This window comes from Malurus melanocephalus, unplaced genomic scaffold, assembly GCF_030028575.1.
Source record: "Malurus melanocephalus ecotype Western Australia unplaced genomic scaffold, MMel_1.1 scaffold_158, whole genome shotgun sequence".
NCBI lineage: Eukaryota > Metazoa > Chordata > Aves > Passeriformes > Maluridae > Malurus > Malurus melanocephalus.
The window spans coordinates 219,126-234,339 of record NW_026623390.1 but is presented as its reverse complement, the minus strand read 5'-3'; positions in this window follow the sequence as shown (position 1 = coordinate 234,339).

Sequence of the window (15,214 nt, the reverse complement as noted above, 5' to 3'; positions counted from 1 at the left end):
ACAATGTATATTTCTATTAGCAGAAAGGAAAACACTGGTGATATGCAGAAATGTTAACAAGAAAAAAGGCCAAAGGAATATGTTATAAACTACCAGTTTCTGTGCAGCCTATTGTAAGTTTTATGTCTAGGGGTGGAAAGAAAAAAACCCAAGCTTAAACAAGGCCTATTAGCAGTAAATACTTCTGCCAATATCCCTCACAGTAGGGGAACTCCTCCAGCAATTTTCACGATTAATTACCAGTGGCAAGCGTATTCATAATCTGGTGTTAATTTTGCAGTATCTGAATGAACTCGGCTCTGGCACGCTCAGTTATTGTTTCCCTGTTACTAGTAGGATGAACTACTTGTTCAGGTCATGCTGTGTCAAAAGAGTGCTAATGTGTTTATATAAACACTACAAACAGCACCTGCCTTAACCACACATTTTATTATTATTTTCCATCACCAGTTAGAACATGAAATACTTTGGGGCATTTGGAATACAAATGACAAGAAAATATATTACTGCAGCTTGTGGTTGGAAGAGAAATACAAACATAGAATATGATGCAAAAAAAAAAAAAAAAAATTTCTTTATAACTCATTTGAATCAAAGCTTTTCTGTCCTTATTTTGTAAGGTTTGAAGAGACCGTCTTACTCTAATTTGTCAGCTGAGCCTGAACACTGTGATGCTTTCAGTGAATCTCTTACTACCAAGACTGTGAAATTACAAGAAGGCATGAAACCTACAAATGTCATATACTTTTTATGTTAGAGCTGATTTTATTTTTCCTGTTTTCCTTCTCCTGGTTGTATATTTTAGAATAATTTTGATAATTATCTACAACTCTTTTGATGATCCTTTTTGTTGCCTAAGGAGAGCTATTCCCGATGGGATTAATTGCCCAACATGCATGACTTGCTGGGCAGTGGCAATCCCAATTAGTTAATGAGGATTTTCAGATGTGTAATTTCACAACCACATCTGCAGAGGTTGGAGTCCATTACCAAAGTCATAGAAAGAAGTGTGATTCTTATAAAAGCAATAATGCACTCCAGGGTGTAGACTATCAACCTTATACCCCAACTGTACTTGAGGTTTATACAAATGATACTATAACTGCTCASCAGATCTTATGTTCATTTAAGGGATTCATGCATGCTAATTAAGATATAATATTTATTCTAGTAAGGCCAACAAAAAAAAAAATAAGGGACATATATTCCTTTATCTTTTCTCATGGAGAAAAAATTAAGGTAAATGAATTGGAGTAATATATTAAAATAAAATTTTTTWAAAAATCCTGTAAAGTTTTAAATAGTGTCAATTTAAAATTTACCTGGATGCCCGGAGTGCTAAAGAAAATAACATAAAAGAAAATTAAATCTCTTCAGGCAAGATTAAAAAAAACAAGTGGAGAACCTTTAAGAGTTTTACTGTTCTAGACAGCACATATCTCTAGGAAATGAGATATAGCTGTATTATACATATTACATTTCCATAGCATGTTTTATTCTTTCCAGCAAAGGAAAGAGTTTTGGAGTTATTCCTACTTGCAAGACCTGATTTAACATATTTGAAGTACTTCCTAGCTGATTAGGTACATATTAACCAACAACTGCAGCACAGCAGTGCCTAACAGAAAGGATATTTAGGCCATACAATATAATTCTCTGTTCTTCCTCAGTGTTTGTTCATGGTATCAAGGAAACAATATGAAATGAAAGCTTTTACCATACCAAATCAACTCTGCTTTATTTCTRGCAAAAGAAAGACTCACAACAGTAATTCTGCTCCAGAAGTTTGATGAAACCCAGACCTTAGTGGGCTGGGTGCACTGGCAAAAGGGATTSAACTGGCTCCTTTGTCAGCATACATGCTTTCAAAAGTCATCAATATATATGGGCAATTTATTTTCTCTGCCAGGTGAGAAGGAATTCGGTCTAGAAACTACTGAAGCTATTCTATTATTATCTTCATATTTTTATTTATACTATTTTTCTACCCTCAGCCTACATAAAGTCTCAAAATGCTTGAACATTTGCAGCAAAAAGCTTTTGAAATTATGCCCCTGCACTCAATTCTGGGTCTCCAAACTTCATTCCAAGTAATATAATTAAGAAAAGCAGCTTAAGACAAGATTATGTAGATAAGATAGTTATCAGCTTCTGACATAGAAGATAGCCAATGGAGGTGGCCAGTGTGTTCCTGCTTGAGGAAAACTATGAAATCTCCTTTTTCTTTACTGAGTTTGCCTCACTTACATCACACCTCTGACATCTGGTATGTAAAATCTGTGTGTAAATAGCATTGTTGCTTGGTTGTTTTTTGGATACAAAAGACAGAAGTTCACACTGAGTCTGAGCTGGGCTCCATGACTGTAATGTACAAGGTACCCAAATCTGCCACGGTGAGGAGGGAACCAAACAGCCACAGAGCTGGAGGAACAATAGTTGCATTCTGCAATCCCACGCAGCAGGACAAGGCAGGAGCAAGCTTTAAGGGTTAAAGGTCGAACAAATGCAGCCTGAAGGAATATAGAACTGCCTGCTCAGCTCCTCAAGCTGCCAAGGAGCCCAAGGAGCCTGCCCCAAACTTCACTGCTTAGGAGGAGCCGCCATCTGGGTGATGATAAGTTTTCAYATTAACGGAGACCCTACCGGTTTCTGTGCTGCAGCCAGGAAGGGCCAGTCCAGTGGTTTTACCCCACCCAGTAAAACAGCCCTGGAAAGGGCAATTTTAGTTTAAAATGTGCACAGACAGAGTACTGCAGAAAGAGCCAGTGTTTCTGGATTAAAGGCACTCCTACCTCCAAGAGAATGGTACAACGGGAGTCTAGATAGTGACAGGAATTTCATTGGCAGCAATGTGGAGAACTGAAAGGTAAAGGGAAGGGAAGTAGGCAGGACAGAAAACCACATTGGCTTCACTGAGAGCTTCTGCATATGCTCAAAATCAAAAGAGAAGAATGCCAGAGATGGAGAACAACTACACATGGAGAACTACAAGGGCACTTCCAGGTCATGCAGAGATGCAGTTTGAAAAACAAAACCTCAGTTCAAATTGAAATTAGTCATAACAAAAACTACAAGAAAGAGTTCTTTCTTCAGGTATAGAAACAACAACAAAACCAGAAAAAAAATATCATCCTGCTGTTATTCAGGAAAAGTGAACCAGCCTCTAACAACGCTGAAAAAACAGAAGTTCTTGACACTTTCTTTGATTCTGACCGGGTGCTGAGTCATCTTTTTACCAGGAAAGTTTGGCCACATAATCCCTGATGTCCTCTTCAACTTGATATTCTGTGAATGTGAAAAATGTTTTTGTTGCCTGCTGCTCATGACATTGCTTCTTGGCCGACTAATCTGTTCAGGCAGACAGGATATGGATTTGCAGTGAGATAGAAACTGGAACTCAGTGTCATATGATTTTTTTCAGCTCAGACAGCCAGGGCAGAGTTTTGCCCTGAAGAATGCTCCAAAATTGGTGATATGTTCCTCACACTGTTTCCTAATAAGAGTACAGAACAGTATTAAATGAAGCTTACATAAGAAGGAATGTCTGATGGCAGCTAGAATTCCTGAAGTATTTTTATGATGTTTCTTATAATTTGAAAGAAAGAAAACAGAGATAAGAGTCCACAGTGAGACACATGTCTACTTCATAGTGCCTGAGCACAGTGTGACAGATACCTTACCCAAGGATGTCTATCCAACTCTTTGTTCTAAACCTCTGCAGGCACCAGGCTGTGCTGGAAGCAGTCTGCAGTCTGAATTTTCACCAAGATGATGACGATAATCAAATACAGCAGGACCTTGCCCTGTATTGCCCCAGATGGTCCCTTTCTAGTGCAGTGATGGGTGTGGGCAGATGGGATGTTGTTCTCTGGAGCAGCAAAGAGATGCCCCCTGTTCYTACCGACTTATGGTGCTTTCCTCGTGACAGGGGAAATGCATAGCAAGTACTTTCCMCTCCATGTGCAGTCTTTGTATAAGAAAACAGGCCAAGAAACTAAGGCCTTGTTTATAAGAWATAGCCAAGAAACTTTCATGCATTTTGAGGACTGCAAATACATCATATTGCTGGGATAATGCTATTTAATACACACCTGTTTCATCAGTGTTGTTTTTTATGTTCCTGTCTTCTAGAATGTTACAGAACAACTTAAAGGATGTTTTAGTACTTACAAAATATGAATTTGTAATTAAAATAAATTGTCTCTGGTTATTTCATGCTAGTAAAAAATCTGAAGTCACAAAAACATGGCATTTCTGAAGCAAAACATACTCCTTGGATCAACATGCAGATTAATTTACAYTTACAGGCTGCACAAACATTTTCAATCTGTGTTTCAACTAAGCTAATAGCTTCAGTTAAGATGCTCAGATTTTGTCTATGAGCCCAAGCTAGGCACATCATGCATGTGGCTTCACCASTGMCYAKKACAGGGGGACAATCCCTGCCCTGCTCCTGCTGGCCACACCATTGCTGATCCAGGCCAGGATGCCATTGGCCTTCTTGGCCACCTGGGCACACCCTGGCTCATGTTCAGCTGCTGTCACAGCACCCTCAGGTTTTTTCCTTTGGGCAGCTTTCCAGCCACTCTGCCCCAAGGCTGTAGTGCAGTACAGGGTTTTTGTGACTGAAGTATAGGACCCAGCACTTGGCCTTATTGAACCTCACACCACTGGCCTTGACCCATCAATTCAGCAATTTCCCCACTTGTCTACACTGAGCCCTGATATATGAGGTGACAATCTGGGGATTAGTCACCTCAGACCATAGCTTGTCTGACCTGAATATGACATACTGTCCAGGAGTAGGACAGGGCTCTTTCAGAAGTCTGAATTATACTCAGGGAAAATTATTGTCTCTCAGCATATCTATTATTTTTATCCAAAGAAATTTTCATAGCAGTGATTTTGTGACTGTAACACTTGGATAAAATCTCCACAATGAGAGGCCAGCACTTTCTTTGTCTTTTCACCATCTTTCAGACTCCATGTAATATGGGTGAGGAAAAATATGAGCACATGTGATCTCTGTTCTGTGGTGCTTTTGCCAACCAGGTAGATGCGAATTTCCTGCTGTACACAGACACACACACAGTGTTTAATAAACTGCTTCCACTATGGACTGTTTGTTTTGCTTTGTATTGTGTTTTGCTTGTATTGAGGAAGCCAACAGAAATAGAGGTGTGTTGCTGCAAGCTGTAAATATTGTGTGGGATGAAATGATTTTTCATGGCTTTAAGACAATGCTGAGAATTCATTAATTTCCAGGCTGGCGTTAACAGGTAGCTCAGATGTTTTGAACCACATATTAGAGCTTGTGGAAATTTTGAATGTCATAGGAAAACTCTATGTAATCTCAAACAAATAAAATAAATTATAAATTATTAAATATAAATTACATATAAAATGATGGATCAAGTAAACAATAGAATTTTATTGGTAATGTAAATATGATAAAATACCATTTTACAGCAAAAAATATCTTTTTACTCTGAATCAACTTTTTATGTAAAAAAAAATTGCAAAATCTATTTGCTAAAAATTAKTACCCTGAAAAAACTATATTGCACACTACTGACCCTATAAGGAATCCCAGATTATATGACAAACATAATCAGTTATGAAGGAAACTAAGAGTTTGTAGGAGTTCCCTGTGATTTTTGGGGACTAATTTACATTACAAAATTTAAAGGAATTTAAAGGAATTTAAAGGAATTCAAATTTACCTCTAATTTAAAGGAATTCATATGCAAAGAGAGACAGTAAGAGTCTTTCATACTGAACTTTAATAAGTTGTTTATAAAGTAAACCAAATATAACTATGCATTTTTTTATAGTCCTTGAAAACTAGATAGAGTKGTCCATATTTCTGGGCTTCACAATCTGCAATGCAGCAGCCCTGTGGAATAGAACATAAGTAAGGGGTGTTTGAGAGGAAATTGAGGTCAGCTGTGGGCACAAAGGGGCTGGAATATCACACTGATTCTTCATTCCTCAACAAGAACATAAAAAAAAGCAACAGTTGTAGRTGAGGTCTGTCCATGCTTAAAACAGGAGGAAGGAGATGCAGAGTGAGAGATGTTGTTTGGCTGTTGTTGAAGGGGTTGGGGAGAAGAGAGCTCTTTCCAATCARTGCAGCCATTGTTTGCTTGGGCATATGGAATGAAGCATTTCAGCAGCCTAAGATGTCACCATGACCAGATGTTGTCATTTTTTCTAAACTTTCACCAGCATGTTTATTACATACATTCTGGTGCTGCTGTAACTSAGGGTCATCCCCTGGCAATTCCTTTTGAAGTGTACACCCAGCTCCTAGTTCAATCTAGAAGCTGCCCACTAACCACTAAAGTTGAGGTATCACTCAGCAGTAACTTTTTCTTTTTTTTTTTCTGTTTCTCTTTTATGTACTTTCACATATTTGCCCAGGTAAGCCTCCTACTCCTGACTCACCCTTGACATGAACTCTAAATGCAATTATTTGTTTGTTATGATGRTACTGAAAATAGTGGGGTGGTTTAGATTAGTTTTCTGTGGCATGATCACAGCTGACCTCCCTTGGCATCCTATCTTGATCTGTGGCAGTCCTTGAAGCAAGAGCTAAGAAATGAAATGACCTTTCTTAACCTGCACAGAAGAGAGATCCATAATAACACACGGCACTCCCAGCCTGGCTGCCTGATCCATCCCAGGCCTTCTGCTCTATCATTCACACAGGGGTTTAGAAAGCTACTAGTGGTAGTATTTATATTTTCTTTTCTCCATCTCATCCTGTACATGCTTTCCCTCTTCATTATGTTATTCTTCACTCTCTCCCAAAACTTTAAAGAATGTCTCTCCTCTAGACATTTATATCTTGTAGAATTTTTTTTGTTAGGATAAGGCATTTTGCCACATCCACATTTCTTCAGGAAAAATATCATTGTTCATCTAAGGTAATATACTTTGCCGCTGCCTCAGAGTAATAAAATTGATTTTGACAAATTTAGTTATCTCAATATTTTAGTTTAAAGATACCACAACATCTCTTTACAGGAAATAAGCAAGAAGAGGTTGCATTGCCCTATGCTGTGAACTATAATACATCTTCAATGACATACAAATGCAAAACTCATTAAAAAAAACCAACAAACAAACAAACAAAAAAAAAAAAACCCAAACATTTTACTGAGAGGCCAGTGGGTATTCCAGATTTTCTCTTTGGATTTCTCTATATAACAAATTTAAAAGCAGTCAAGTGTCCTCATCAAAGACATGAAGGTACAACAAATTTGTTGCCAGATAGTTGGAGCTAGGTAGAAGAAAAGAAAATGTGGGTTGCCATCACCACACAAAAGACACTCAAAGAAATGCCTGAATTTAATTAGTTTACAAGTCAGCTAGAAGGTCTCCTTTTTTTAGATTCTAGGCAGGCTATAATTTAAAAAATTAATTTACCACTCTAAAAAAATATGCCAGCTTGTAAATAGCAAAACACTACACAAATAATCAGTGATTCAATCTTTCAGTAAAAGATAAAATTTTGATTAAAATATTTGCAAAATCTGGGGGAAAAAAAAAGTAATAGTGAATGCATTTGGAAAATAGATCTCCTCTTTTCATATCTTGTTGTAGGTGTTCAGTATTGGCAAATCTAAAATAAAACCCTGCACTCAGTTTCAAGACTGAATCAAGATTGTAAAAAGGCACATTAGGGAAATAAGCGGGCTGATTAAAACCAGCTTTAAATCTCCAGTCTTTCAATTAACATAGTTCCTAAACTAACCAGGCTTTTTCAGTGTCAATATTTAATTTTCAAATCTTGGATTGGATACTTCTGTCAAAGAAGCAGTAAAACTAGTTTGGGAATGCAGGGAAGTTGGTAATGCAGGAATACAAATCAAAACATGAAAGAATATTCTAATTTTTGTGATCACAAGATATAGGGCTATTATTATGAATGGTGATAAAAATTAGAACGGTCAGGCATAATGTTCTGGTCCCCACATCACAAACACAGTCACAGTCCAGGTCATTCCATGTCTCTAAGGAAAATGGTTATGTTTAAAGTTTCAACATATAAACAAGTAAAGAAGGGCTTAGGTTTCCTGTCTAACAAAAGAAAACATAGGTGTAATTYTGAAGGTCTCTGAAATTACTCTTTCCACCCATTTTAGATGCAAAATGTGGGCAGACATGACCCTCTCTGCTGGGATCAAAGTCACCTACTTCTTTAATATCCAAGCAGCTTATTTTAGGGGCTGTGTTTCTCTAAAATAGTAGGTACAAATTATCTTTCTGAGGGAAATGGGGTGAAAGCAGCCATGGCCATCCCCACCTGTATATGCTACAGCAATAGCTGCATTTCTTGCTCCCTCAAAGCACTGATTGCTGTAAAGGCAAGAAGGCAGCAGTGGCTCCTGCCAGGYTCTGGGCAACTCTAGTGGGACAAGACTTGGTGGCATTCTGTGTACCTTGAGAAAACCCCACTGCAAAACTTTCCTGTGAGCAGAGGAATCCTGTCTTTTCCATGATTTTGTTGTGGAAAGCTTGCTGGGGCTTTATAGTTGGTAGTGCAGTCTATAAGAAAATAAACTCCAAACTGAGCCAGGGCAGCATATATTGGGCGCTGACATGAAACCACAGAGGATCTTTTGGAAAGTTTACCCGTGTCTTCAGAAAAAAGAAACAAATTCAAAAAATAAACATATGAAATATGTTTATCATGAACCACAAACACAACATGACCAACATTTTCAAAGATTGAAAAAGGTTTGGGCTAAATACATTTGGAAAATTGTCCATCTGTTTCAATACCAATTCCATAAAATTATCCGTTTCAATATCAATTGCTAAAGCAAACTGATTTGACTTTCATTTTTCCTATCCCTGTGAGTTCAAATCTTTTTGCATTTTCACTAGGCTCAAATCTTGCAATATCATGTTGTTAAGAAAACTGAATCTTCAGGATTAAAAAAAAAAAAAAGAAAAAGAAAAGAAAGAAAGAACTAAGAAAGAAACCTCCAAATGAAACGTCGTTTCATGTATAGAAATCTATTTTTTTTTCCTACCAAGTCAGTATTCCATTCCTGCATAAACTTTAAGAATCTTTAAAAGTATGTTCAAAATTATGTGAAGGGTAAAATTATGAATTTCCCACTTGGAAGAAAGTGGCTTAAATTCTATCCAATTATTTGCCATGGCAACCAGCTAAACACAAAAGGGCTGGAATGGATGTAGAGTACTGCCTCTATAATCATCACTGTATGTCCTTCAAATCATGGATATGCAGCACCACTATCCCAATCTACTTCAGGGCCATAAACCTACACGGTAATTATATGCTTTGGAACACTTCACTTAAGTGCATCAATAATATAGTGAGTGAACATGTTCTTTAATTCTGCACCTGTAAATGGGGAAAAAAATAAAGAAATATTTCTATCAGAAAAAGGGGGTGGGGAAAGGAAATTAGATCATTACATCATTTTTAACCTACTTTCTGATATATCAAGTCCTGAAAAACAGCTAATCTAAAATTATCTAKTAATAATCAACAAGTAAAAATGCTGGCTAGGTGTCTCTTTTAGAACTATAATATGTCTTTATAAAATGAGTAAAAAGAAGAAGCTCCAGATAAAGGGCTCCATCCCATCAGTTGTTTCTCTGCCATGGTACTCACTGTGTTTCCACCAGTCGATTTCCACTACTGAATCCCCATGAGTTTGCAGGGTAGTAATTTTGCAGCTCAGAGCAGTGATTTGCAGAAGCAGGCCCCCAGCACTGACACACATATGGTCCATCTTGACCTCCTAACATAKAAGTTTCCACCGCTAAGGGTTATGAGGGAGGAAATACAAATTGCCATTTGCCTTTCAAATGTGCTCTGTGCAATTGGGGTCTAGATTGCAGACCAGGAGATGCAAGTTCCTTTCTGGTTCTGTTACTGAGCTGTTAAAGCTTAACCTTTGTATGCCTGTTTGCACTCCTGCTTTTCCCCAGCTCAGTGTGTAGCTTGTGAGCTCAGGGGAGCAGGAACTGTCTTTTATTTTCTATTTGTACAGTGCTTTGAACAATGGATCTCCACTATGCCTGTCTGTAGGTGCTAATACAAAATATGGTCAAGATAAACCCAGGTCACCTTTGAAGTTYGTTGCTTCTATTTCGGGTCTGTCAAAGGCTTGTGTGTCCTGGTTTATTTTTTCAAACTGTATTAGCTGCCTCATAAAAAATATATTATTTGTTCCCATGAATCTTGCATTACTTGTATTCTTTGATTATCAACAGCCATAATGATGATGATAATTATTAATGATAATGTCTGACATCATTAATATTACAACTATATCTAATACTATTTTGCCAAATATTATATGCCACATAGTTTTTGGAAGTCAATTTTGATTATACATCTGACTCTRAGGGTGAGCACAGTGTGTCCGTTTTAGAGTTACATATCTTGCAGGAAGAACCATGCGTTTGTATTTGTAGGTTTTTTCTTAGACAGTGAAAGGGAGCAGCCAAGCCCAGGCAGGGAGGGGCTGATGTGGCTGAATGATTCTGTAGGTCATCAAGGCAATTTAAAAGCATTAAGACACAAAACTAAACTCCAATCCCCTTAACATTCCAAGATTCATTAATATACCCTAGATGTTTCAGCTCCTGTACAAACCTCTAAAAATGCTTTTCACTCAARTGAGTCAATTCTTGTGTCAGGATTTTGTATTTTAGATTTTACATTTATTARTCGCAACTACTGATAAGGTAGTATACTGATAAGTATTCTGATAAGATTTAATAAAGACTCAAGATTTAATAACATTTAGGTGCTTAAACCTCACAGTTCTGAAAAAAAACACTGAAACGATGAAATCAGTGTCCTTTAAAATGAAAGATATAGAAGATGAAGAGAATCTCACAAATGTGATAAACTTCATTACATCTAAGCAGATATCTTGATTTCTGAAAAATACCTTTCAAATTTTGCATACTTTAAATTARTGATAGCAGTATTTATTGATCAGATTTAGAAAGTAAAATAATGAGACMATGTGAAGCAATTCTCATCTATGCATCCTTCCTACATCAATTGTAAGGTGTTAAAAAATGTCATAGCATATGCATTCCTCCTGAACACAATAAATAAGTCTGTTAATGCTGGTCCCTATGTGTAAAGCTCCCTCAAAATAAAGACCTTTATTTCTCTACCAAAATAAAATCTCTGCCAAAAAATATTTTGTGATATATATTCTGTTAATACTTTGTATTTTTTAAGTTGTTAAAACTTTCCCATCCATGATATAATAGAAGACATAAAAGTTTCGATACACATTAATATGCCAAAGCTTTACTGTTAAAAGGTTAAAAGCAAAAAAATGTGTATTACTTGTATTGTTCAGAGCTATTTTACAATGAAAAAATTGTTGAAGGTGGACCAGTGGTCAAGMTGGATGCATATTTTACCTAGCATAAACTGTGATAAGACGTGTTTTCTGTGCCTGTCACACAATACTTATTGTGTATGAGGAAAACCATTAGAGTTTTATGAGGCAATTTGAACTGCCTATAAAACTGCTGGGGGCAAAACAAGTTGGATTTTTAACAACAGAGAGTCAAACAGAGTATGTGGTGCTTTCACTGACGATTGTCATTGTTCCACATAAAAAYGGGATCTGTTTTTCAGATGTGAAATAAAACTCAAACATCAAACAATTATGACATATATTCTATTTCTTTGAAAAACGTGATGTCCAAGACTTTTTTATGGGGAGTATTTCCATGTGGTTTCTGAAAAAAAAAAAAAAAACAAGCCAAACTCATCAGAAAAGCAAAGTTCAGGTAAAGCCTGTCTTATCTTTSAGAAGGGAATGAAAGTGCCAATTTTTCTATTCAAGTACTCACAAACTAATAGTTGCAGAGCCTCTGTACTAACACCATAGCAATTACACAGAAATTATACTTCACATGCATTCATCACTTTATTGTGAAGAACCTTCAGACATTCTTCAAGCCACACTTTCATAAAGTCATTAGGCAAGAAAGTCTTTCTTAGTTGTATAATCAAAGCTAATAGTGGACTTTTTTTGTTCTCAGAAATCACATCCCAAAGTTCCCTGGGTTACAATAAGACTTCGTTTCTTCAGTCCGATCCAACAGGCATGCGATCGTTCCTTATAACCTTTACAATTTCTTTACACAATGACTCCTTTTCATACACTGACTGATTTATTATTTCCACTTTGCCAGGAGTCAGCCCTGGCAGGCTTCTCACCTCACGCTGGCACTTACACTCACGGTGTGGTTGGCACTGCTGTTTCTGTAGGGCCATGAACCTGCAGGGTGGGTGCCTCCCAGTAGCTGCTGATCTGGACCAGGTGGTAGGTTCCTCTCCAGCACTCAGAAATGTGGGTGATTTTCTCTGACGTGGGGGCAAAGCTCAGGGTGGATGCTCATGCACCTCCCAGCTCACACTGTGCTATGGAGCAGGGATGACAGCAATCAGGCAAAGTGTGAATGASAAGTTTCATCAAAGGCATTTAAATTTATTGCCACATCAGAAAAATCCTTAAAAATACCAACTACTGTTAAAAAAACCAATCACTGGGGATGGGGCTCAATAAAAGTTTTATGTTGTGTTCCCCATTTTTTGCTTACTTGTGTAGAGTTCACCAGTAAGTTCTTTCTTCACCAGTGCATCTTCCCTTTCCTATTACTGTAATGATGACCACAATAGACAGAGTGAGGAATTGCTGAAGTTTTTCTAAGCAGTAACATTGAAGTGTATGAAACACACGGGTATACATGGGTACACGTGTGTTGTAACACACTCATACAAGAAAAACTATTCTACTCCAGTCCCAGTTTTTTTTAAGCCAGTGAATATTTATGAATTATTTCTTTCAGTAAAAATGTTATTGCTTAGTTATATTAATACCCGGACATGGGTGGTAGGAATGACTAAAAATCTCTGAAGATCATTGTTTCCTCCAGAGTTGCATATTTTTTCATGGCCAAACTAATTCTCTGTATTGTCAAGCAGAGTCTATGTCTAACTGGTATTTGTGAATGACATGACTCATACTATGTTGCTTTCATGAACTTGGACACATAAGAACAAATTTCWGTTCACCACTTAGAAATTTCAGCCATTTTAAGTAATGTAACATCCATGCAGACCTGTTGCCCTTGTAGATTTATATATTTTTGTTTTATTGCTGTTTATCTGGTAGTGTGACTGGAAATTAATAAAATAACATAAAGGGACATTTATGTTCTGCTTCTTCTTTTCCATTACCAAAACCTAAATCTCAGCAATTCATATAAAGTTATAAATTTTTATATTCTTTTGAGAAAGGGAAAATATCTTTTAGTTCTTGTTATCAAACCGTTGGTTTTAGATCACTTCAAGAGAAACGTAAAAGTAGAAGAGTTGGGCATAACAGTTGATTCCAACCTGGTATATATACATAATCTTGCAGCAAGTCTTGATGCGTTTTCACGTGCTGTAGATTCTCAGATGTGAATTGCAACCCACTGCAACAGGAAAGTTTGCTGCAGGAGCACAAGCAGACTCTTGGCTGTGGAAATACAAGCGATGCTTCTGTGGTAGACAATTAAAGATATGCACAGCAGGGAAGGAGAGGTAATGTTTGAGATCCACTGTCCAAATGATCATAAATTCTAAGCTCTTTGCACTCTAGGACAGTAATTGATAATATTAAAGTAAGGTAACTATTAATAATTGCCAGATCACTTAATTTGCGTACCTCTGTAATCTTAATTACAATCTCAGCAAGAATGTCACCTTTTGAACAGACAGATGAATAAAGAATGAAAAGTCAGGTCTATAGGAACTATCTCTTGGTGTCATCTAGTGGTTACATTCCCATACTGCAAAAAGGGAATTGTGTATGTAGTCTTGCTTGTATATCCATATATCTATGTATAAAAAAACCTCATGTGAACACCCACATACGAACAAAATATGTTTGTTTCTGACTGAGTGGAGTAAAGGAAGCTGCCATTTTTAGCAGTCAAGGCAAGGGTAGCCTTTCCCTGCTCTTCACCCAGGCCTTTTTGCTGTGTCTTCTTATGAGGTCAGGACACATCGACAGAGCTCAGTTAGCATACACTGGTGTGAAGGTGCTGTCTGCTGCCCCTTTTCGCCTGCTTGACTGAGTGACTGGKTGTTGTTAAAGAACATCCTCTGCCAACACACAAGGTATTTCCTCACGGGTGACTGAGTAGCACTAAGGGGATGCTGACAGATTGAAGTGACATGCCACAAATCTGATTGCACATGGCACTGGAGGAAGAGAGAACAGAAAGCAAGCATCCCCTGTCCCTCCTGCCAGCTCTGTCTGCCTCTCCCTGCCGGAGAAGGGAATGGCATGGCTGACACTGAAGCAGGCAGCACAACAAGAAATGCGCTACCAGGGAGGTGCTGAAGAGACATTGAAAAATGAAATAAAAWTAATATAGCCCTTTACTTTTGATATAACTCTATGGGTAACAGGAAAGGCGGTAAAACTCTACATAGAGTAAGAATGGTTTAAAACCCACAAATTTTGCTAGAAATACCATTCAGGAATGCACATGATATCCAAGTTTGGAAATCCTTTTTCAAGAATAGGTCTTCCCACCAATTAATTGTCCATCACTGTTCCACAAGGCCTGTAACTTGTTTTGTTGCAACAGGAAGGGAAAATTTAGAGCCCACAGAAGTTTTTATTCTAAAAAATAAAAGACTGGAGTAGGCTTTAGCTCTGAATTTATGAACTTAGTTTCTATTTCTTGAATTCTAAGCCTAGATTTCAAAAATTTACACTGATTTTCTAACACGCAACCTGATATTCATGAAAGTTTTGAGGGCAGTGCTACACAATATTTTTGGTGGGGCTTACTAAATGTTCAACCTTCAGAAAAATACTTTGAATATTGACAAAATCTAACTTTTATTTGAATTTAGAAATCTTGCCAGTGTTTGGCTCAGATTCCATCCAACTGAGCCCATACAGCAGAAGCTACACACAGAATCGTGTTCCTTGGCTCTCCTTACTAGCAGGCCAAAAGAAGGAAATACTGAAGAATATAAACTTTCAGASATTTTCATCTCTGAAGACAAATTCAGCACCAATAAAGACTGCTATTCTGTGTACCTCCTAAAGAATTGTGCGGCCAGGTCTAGAAATAAATACAAAAGCATGGAGCAGACAGTCACATTATGCTCTAGCAGACAAAA